The 8530-nt window shown below is 38.7% G+C and overlaps 1 protein-coding gene across 1 annotated transcript in view; it reads left to right on the top strand.

Moving 5' to 3' along the window:
* Positions 1–2060: 2060 nt before the first annotated feature.
* LOC128696864 (nephrin-like) overlaps positions 2061–8530 on the top strand; it is a 124379-nt gene continuing 117909 nt past the window's right edge. Inside the window, exon 1 of the mRNA XM_070096220.1 lies at positions 2061–2191. The gene's annotated coding sequence lies outside the window, so the exon portion shown is untranslated. The remainder of the gene's footprint in view (positions 2192–8530) is intronic.

The raw sequence follows: 8530 nt of genomic DNA, 5'->3' as shown, positions 1-8530 counted from the left end.
CGCTTGTAGGATGATGTAGTGTTTGTTCGCTTGTAGGATGATGTAGTGTTTGTTCGCTTGTGGGATGATGTAGTGTTTGTTCGCTTGTGGGATGATGTAGTGTTTGTTCGCTTGTGGGATGATGTAGTGTTTGTTCGCTTGTAGGATGATGTAGTGTTTGTTCGCTTGTGGGATGATGTAGTGTTTGTTCGCTTGTAGGATGATGTAGTGTTTGTTCGCTTGTGGGATGAATGTAGTGTTTGTTCGCTTGTGGGATGATGTAGTGTTTGTTCGCTTGTGGGATGTAGTGTTTGTTCGCTTGTAGGATGATGTAGTGTTTGTTCGCTTGTAGGATGATGTAGTGTTTGTTCGCTTGTAGGATGATGTAGTGTTTGTTCGCTTGTAGGATGATGTAGTGTTTGTTCGCTTGTAGGATGATGTAGTGTTTGTTCGCTTGTGGGATGATGTAGTGTTTGTTCGCTTGTGGGATTATGTAGTGTTTTTTCGCTTGTGGGATGATGTAGTGTTTGTTCGCTTGTAGGATGATGTAGTGTTTGTTCGCTTGTGGGATGATGTAGTGTTTGTTCGCTTGTAGGATGATGTAGTGTTTGTTCGCTTGTAGGATGATGTAGTGTTTGTTCGCTTGTGGGATGATGTAGTGTTTGTTCGCTTGTATAATGATGTAGTGTTTGTTCGCTTGTAGGATGTAGTGTTTGTTCGCTTGTGGGATGATGTAGTGTTTGTTCGCTTGTAGGATGATGTAGTGTTTGTTCGCTTGTAGGATGATGTAGTGTTTGTTCGCTTGTGGGATGATGTAGTGTTTGTTCGCTTGTAGGATGATGTAGTGTTTGTTCGCTTGTAGGATGATGTAGTGTTTGTTCGCTTGTGGGATGATGTAGTGTTTGTTCGCTTGTAGGATGTAGTGTTCGCTTGTAGGATGATGTAGTGTTTGTTCGCTTGTGGGATGATGTAGTGTTTGTTCGCTTGTAGGATGATGTAGTGTTCGCTTGTAGGATGTAGTGTTCGCTTGTAGGATGATGTAGTGTTTGCTCGCTTGTAGGATGATGTAGTGTTCGCTTGTGGGATCTAGTGTTCGCTTGTGGGATGTAGTGTTTGTTCGCTTGTGGGATGATGTAGTGTTCGCTTGTAGGATGATGTAGTGTTCGCTTGTAGGATGATGTAGTGTTCGCTTGTAGGATGAATGTAGTGTTCGCTTGTAGGATGATGTAGTGTTCGCTTGTAGGATGAATGTAGTGTATGGAAGTGAGGTGGGACGAATCATTTGTTATACTGTGTTTAGTTTTTCTGTGGTGAGGTGTGGACATTGTTATTTTCTAACCTTTATTTGTTTCGTAATTATTGAGGTGTTACGTATTAAGTATTTGATATGAAGTTTAATATACAACAATAATAAGTGTGTAAATAATTTTTGGATAATTGAGAATGTCTTCGTACATACAGTTTTATGTAAAATGTCAATACCTGTGACATTCTTTGGGTTATATTGAATATTGTGTTTATGGCTGCAATTTTGGATGTAATAAACCCACCTGTATATGAAGCTTTGGGCTGTCTTTAGTTTAGTTAAATGTATGTTATGTGTGATGGTTGGGTTTTTTTTTTTTTTGGGGGGGGGAGTATCAAAATTTTTTAGTTGAACGTGTGTTTTCTTATGTATAAGTTTAGTGCTACGGTAGGGAATGTGGAGTTTTCTTTTGTTATATATAAGATGTACGTTTCATTGCTTACATTGTCTACATGTATAATTGTGTATTGCGTTTTTCAATAAAATATAAAAAAAAATGCTTAATAGGCCTTTCGTGTTAGGTTTTTAAGAGTGAGGAAAGTGAAGTCAAACTTTATAGTTTTTAGAAAAGTAAATAAGATACACCTGAAGAGGGCGGAAACTAGTAATGCTGGTAATTATTGGTTAGGATGATGTACTCGAACGCAGACTATAATGAGTGCAAATTTTTTTAATACAAAACACACTCACGTACATAATTATTTGAAAATATAATTATATTTCAGTTTATGTGTAAGAGATTAATATGAGATTTTATCCTTATGTTTCAGCTGGACCCTTGTTCATAGCTCATGTAGTGGAGGGAGGAAGAGCAAAGTTGCCGTGTGACGTGGTCACTGTGGACACCAGTGATCGTGTTGTTCTCGTTCTCTGGTACAAGGATGGTATTGGGGCTCCTATCTACAGGTACGTAAGAATTTGTATGTCACACGATCTTCATTGTTATTCACTTCTGCCACAATATTCTGAGCCCTCATTGCATTCTCGACATTTTCCTGTTACCATCAAGGTTTCCTTTCTTTCCCTCTCAATCTCTATTGTGACTGGCGAGTTATTATATTTTGGTAATTATATTTGGTTGCATTTAATACTGGTAGCTCGGTTATTTGTGATAATTTGAAGCTGGTGTGCTTATGCTGGTGATAGAGCAATGAAGACTTTAATATTGGTTGTGTGGTGGTATAGTTGTATGTCATACAATAATAAGTAAACCATTCTCTTATGAAGGGTAATGTTGTAGGTTTAAAGACTGTGAAAAAAAAAGTGATGAATAGTCATGGCATTGTTTTGTTGAAGTCTAGTAGAGTTTGAGAATGTAGTTTTGAAGGTTGGGCGGATATCAGAGTAGACTCCAGTCAAGCCGCTTAGACCCCATTGGAATTAATGAGTATGTAGGAATGCATTTCTCTTCTTCTGGAAGAGGAAAGTCAGTGATGGACAAGTTTCAGCTGAACTTGAACAATATCGATCAAGGTCCGTCGAAATCCCAGCAGTGGATGTACATTGTAAGTAATCATTTTATTCCTGATATTATACACACTATGGTTCTTGGTTGTGCCAGGACACTCTAATAGCTGCAGAAAAGATGGTTAAAAATTTGGTTAGGAAATTGTTTAAATTTCCTAAGGATAAACCATACCCCCAGCCGGGATTGAACCCGCGGTCATAGTCTCAAAACTCCAGCGGGTCGCGTTAGCCACTAGACCAGCTAGCCACAATAAGATTCATCCAACTAGGTATATTTCTACACCATAGGAAGGTTAGCACAGGCACCTCTGTGACCACAAATGCAAGTTTTTACAGACAAATCTCCAGCTAGAAATCGTGTCATTACGATTTCTTAAGTCATGTTGACGGCAGTGAAGGGACTTGAGCTAGAATTCGTCACGGCCACGCTAGCTGGAGATTCGTCTGTAAAAACTTGCATTTGTGGTCACAGAGGTGCCTGTGCTAACCTTCCTATGGTGTAGAAATATACCTAGTTGGATGAATCTTATTGTGGCTAGCTGGTCTAGTGGCTAACGCGACCCGCTGTTGTTTTGAGACTATGACCGCGGGTTCAATCCCGGCCGGGGGTATGGTTTATTTGCAATCGTGTCATTACGATTTCTTAAGTCTTCCTAAGGATTTTCGTTCAGGTGTGGACAATGCTTCTATCACAAGTGATGGATTGCGATGTACTTGCCTATCGACGATAGTTCCAGTATCACTTGAACTCGCTTCCTGGAGATCAGTACTGGTTGATGCAAGCTTTGGATGTGCACCTTAACACCACGCAAGTTATCAATGCAATAGGAAGAATGGGATTGCTGCCATTGTTATCCTCACCTGGAAGCAAGAGGTGAGAGAGCGCCAGATCGCTGGTGACTAGGCTTAAGAGAAAATGTTTTGGTGCCACAGGTAAAAAACAGGATGGCCATTGATACTGTCTTAATGAAACTAGCGAATTATTTCAGTGCCCTTTTAATAAAATACGTGATGCCTACAAAACACGTAAGGATAGAGGAGGAAGAGCGGACAGCTTGCAGTGCGTAGGAATGCCAGCAAAAGATGTGTGATATGGATCACTGGAACATGCATGTCCTGGACGTAAAGATCGGGAGTCGTGTAAATCGAACACAGTGCAGCAGTTTAGGCGAAAGGCGGATTATTATGATAGTGGCCAGGTGCTACCACGGGCTGCACTTTGGGCAACTCAGCAGAGAAGTAACCCCAATAACATCTGACGAGGCTGAGTCTACCATCGATGTTGATTCTTGGCGCATTACCCTTAAGGTGATCCATGGAACAGTTATCACCTGGAGATGAATGTACATATATGTACAATATATATATATATATATATATATATATATATTTACAGTGGACCCCCGGTTAACGATAATTTTTCACTCCAGAAGTATGTTCAGGTGCCAGTACTGACCGAATTTGTTCCCATAAGAAATATTGTGAAGTAGATTAGTCCATTTCAGACCCCCAAACATACACGAACAAACGCACTTACATAAATACACTTACATAATTGGTCGCATTCGGAGGTAATCGTTATGCGAGGGTCCAATGTATATATATATATATATAATGTCGTGCCGAATATGTAAAACTGGTCAATTAGCAAGAACTCATTTAAAATTAAGTTTTTTCTAAAAATTTCTCTTATACGTTTAAAGATATATTATTTTTCATTAATGTTACTGTAAAAAATTTTAATTTTGCACCAAAAGAATCTTAGAAAACTTACCTAACCTTATTATAACAAGAACAATTTATTTTAGCCTAACCCAACTAAATATATTTTAGGTTTCTTTACAATAATTTAATACTAAACAAACACAGTGAAATATATTTTTTTCGTTAGGTTCAGAATGATTTTAGCGAAATTATTGCATACACAAATTTTCGCTTGTCTTATATGGCAAGATGAGCGTTGCTGTTTAAGCCAAGATCGCAAGTTCTGCCTATTCGGCACGACATATATATATATATATATATATATATATATATATATATATATATATATATATATATATATATATTATATATATTATATGCGCATGCAGGATAAGCCACGGGGGGTGGTGGAAATCTTTGGCTCAAATACTTTCATACTTCTCAGTGCGTCATCAGGAGCTGTGCAATGTTGCAAGGAAGCAACCAAAGCAGGGAGAGAGGTCTCAGAGTAGCGTAGGTGTCACCGGCCATGGTTACCCTTAGACTCTATGGGTAACCGTGTCTCCAGGCTATGTCTTTGCCTTTTGTTTTACCGTGTTGTGCAATACATTTCCAACTGTATATAGTGTACATACTTGTAAATACTTATAATCGCACTTGGTGAAGGAAAATATAATTCCTTGTCATTCAGCTGTGTTTGTTCTGCTCCTTGCTCCCCTATACACCCAGGATAACAGGTTTTTTAAGTTCCTGGGTTGTAATACCAGCGCTATTCTTTGCCTGTCCCGTCTTCCCAGCTCACCCCACAGGGTTTTTCCTTAAACCCTCTTGATCTTGATCTCGAACCTGCCTAGCCTGGGCCAGTAGGCCTGCTACAGTTCTTCTTTCTTTTGTTCTTATAATAATCAAACTGCAATCCACCTTGGAATAATTATGCAGATGAATAATTAAACATGGATAAAATAAATCCAGCAACTAACCAACTAACACATAATAAACAGTGCAAGAAATCAGGAAACAGGTAAACGAATAGTTACATTTTAATAATAGCCGATTTTAAACAGCGGTAAACGAATAGACCTGACTACAATTTTAATAATAGCCGATTTTAAGCTTAAGATTGGTATAACACCATAGCACAGGTCTGTGACCAAAAATGCACAGACGAATCTCCAGACAGATAACAGACCCTCTGTAATTTTAAATAAAATGAATGTAATATTTAAATTGATAATTACACAATAATACACTTTGACATTTGTGGGATGGGTGTATGAAATGACCTCCTTGTTGAGGTACGTGGCCACTAGGCTCGTGTAAATGGAACCTAGCTAGGTACATATATACTGAATTGTATAGTTCTAATAGAGTAGATGAAAACTTAGTTCTAGAATGGGAATGCGGGGCATACAGGACTACAGAAAATTCAAGCGTGACTGTCTAGAAGGTGAAGCAAGCTAGCCAAGGCGATGGAGGACTGAAACACTTCCAGTTCGAACACTAACCCGTACGTGACTGCTGACGTGTTCGTGGTCGATATTAGTGTGCTATAATTTTTGTGGATGTTATTTATAAAGTATAATACATTAACCCTTCAACTATCCAAGCATAGATTTACGTTTACTTGCGTATATCTACGTTTAGACAGTTTAAGGATTAACCTTAGCTAATTATATCAGTGAACATAACTCACCATATCAAATTAAATAACTTCACATTATTGTTTGCAGCAAAATCATAAAATTGTTATTAATTTCGTTTGAAGACGCAATAATTATCTACCTTCATATGTTTTTAATGAGAATGTTAACATTCCCAGAGATGGTATTGAAAGCGTTGGTAATAAGTTTTCACGAGTGGTATTGGAGAAGATAATGAGGGTTGTTATAATATTCGTGAGAACAGAGTCCTGAGGCGGGTCTAAATATTTCGATGACTCGTTGATAGTAAAGGATCTGGGGGAAGAAAGTGTCGGGAGGAACCCGACGCTTTACACCTTCATCATCACAGTGACACACACATTGAAATAAGGATATTTGCTTAATTTACCTGTCCTGGAAGGCTAAACTATTGCCCTAAATCACATTGTACACAATTCTTAACTACACTGCCTTAGCATTATGGTTACAAGTGCTGGTGGTTTGATAAGATCGATGTCAGATAACGTAGTGCTCAGGATGTGTTGGGGAAGGAGTACAGGTGCCTGTTTTTATAGGGCTGTGAACAGTGTACAGGAATGCACAGTGCACGTGTAAACACACTGTTACCAGATTTTTCAAGGTCACGAGATATTACAATATTTTTCTGTCAGTTGATAGTTAAATTGAAATTATAATTCACTCTATACCAATCACTGGAATAATATCAGCAATGATGAAATCCTGTCTACAGTGTAACAATGCCTTCAAGCAAAATATGTTTAGTACAATGCTACCTTGGCAGGAATGGTGTCATGGTTCATGCACCAATATTTCTACCTCTACCAGCACTGATATTAAAGAAGGTAAGTGTTTTTGGTCTACTGGGTTATTATTGGCTTTAGGTGTGTTGCTGCAGTTGATCCCCAAGCACAAATAGCATAGGTGAGGTATGGATAAATGAGTGGTATAGTGTGAGAAGGGCATTTTGCGGCACGTAGTATCGTATCTTGGAGAGGATCCCAACTGTTTTGGATACTTTTTTGGTTATGTGTTGGATATGGGTGCTGAAATTCAGGTTGTTGTCAAGGTATAGGCCTAGGAATTTGCCCTCATTATGTCTGGTAATTAGAGTGTTGTCGATCTTAATGTTAATTTGTGCATCTCCTGCTCTGCTACCAAACATAATATAGTAGGTTTTGTCAGTGTTAAGCGTAAGTTTATTGGCTGTCATCCAAGTCGATATTTTGATCAGCTCCTCATTAACAATGATGTTGAGGGTGGCAAGGTTAGGGTGAGAGATGACATAAGTCGTGTCGTCAGCAAAGAGAATGGGTTTCAGGTGTTGGGATACGTTTGGAAGATCATTGATGTATATGAGGAAGAGCAGGGGACCAAGGACACTTCCCTGCGGAACTCCAGTATCAAGTGGCCGTGTTGTTGATGCTGTGTCTTTAATGGTAACATACTGATACCTATTAGTAAGGTAAGATTTGAAATAAGCAAGCGCATGGCCTCTTATACCGTAATGGTCAAGTTTGTGGAGTAGGATGTTGTGGTCTACTGTGTCAAAAGCTTTTCTTAGGTCAATAAAAATTCCTAGTGGATATTCCTTATTTTCCAATGCTGTGTAAAGCAGATCTAGCATTTTTATGATTGCATCATTAGTGCTTTTATTTTTCCTAAATCCAAATTGGCAGGGGTTGAGTATGTTTTGTGCTGTTATAAATGAATATAGTCTCCTGTGCACGAGTTTCTCAAAGATTTTGGATAGCAATGGTAAGTTTGATATTGGCCTATAGTTGTTTAAGTCTGTAGGGTCACCACCTTTATGTATTGGTGTAACCCTTGCCATCTTGAGTAGTTTCGGGAAGGTGCTAGTTTCTAGTGACTTGTTAAAAAGTAATGAAATAGCATGCAAAAGGATATGGGCCGCTCGCTTGTACAGTAATGGTGGGACATTAGACAGATTCCCTGAGTTGTTTTTAAGTGACTTTATAGTCTCGGTGACTTCCGAGGGCTCAGTTGGTGCAAGATAGAAGGAATTTTGGGAAATTCCCGTCTAGGTAGTCCCCGGCATGGGCATTAGTATGTGGGATTTTATTGGCGAGATTAGATCCTATGGTTGAGAAGAAGTCGTTTATCTTGTTAGCTGTGTCAGTGGGTGCAGTGGTGTTTCATTAGGTTTAGTTAGGACAATATTCTTGTTTTTTTCAGTTTGTGGGTCCCTAGAATCTGAGAGTGTTTTCCAGGTCTTTTTTATATCTCCTCTAGTGTCTGTGAATCTACTGGAGTAGTATAGTTGTTTGGCTTTCTTTATTACTTTGGTGAGAGCTGATGAATAGTGTTTAAGAATATCTTTGTGTATTAAGCCTTGTCCATATTGCTTTTCATATTGGTGTTTCTTGTGAATGGATTTCAGAATGGTGCTGGTTAG

This window comes from Cherax quadricarinatus, chromosome 52, assembly GCF_038502225.1.
Source record: "Cherax quadricarinatus isolate ZL_2023a chromosome 52, ASM3850222v1, whole genome shotgun sequence".
In the NCBI taxonomy this organism is placed as follows: Eukaryota; Metazoa; Arthropoda; class Malacostraca; order Decapoda; family Parastacidae; genus Cherax; species Cherax quadricarinatus.
This window is presented reverse-complemented; position numbering and strand designations above follow the sequence as displayed.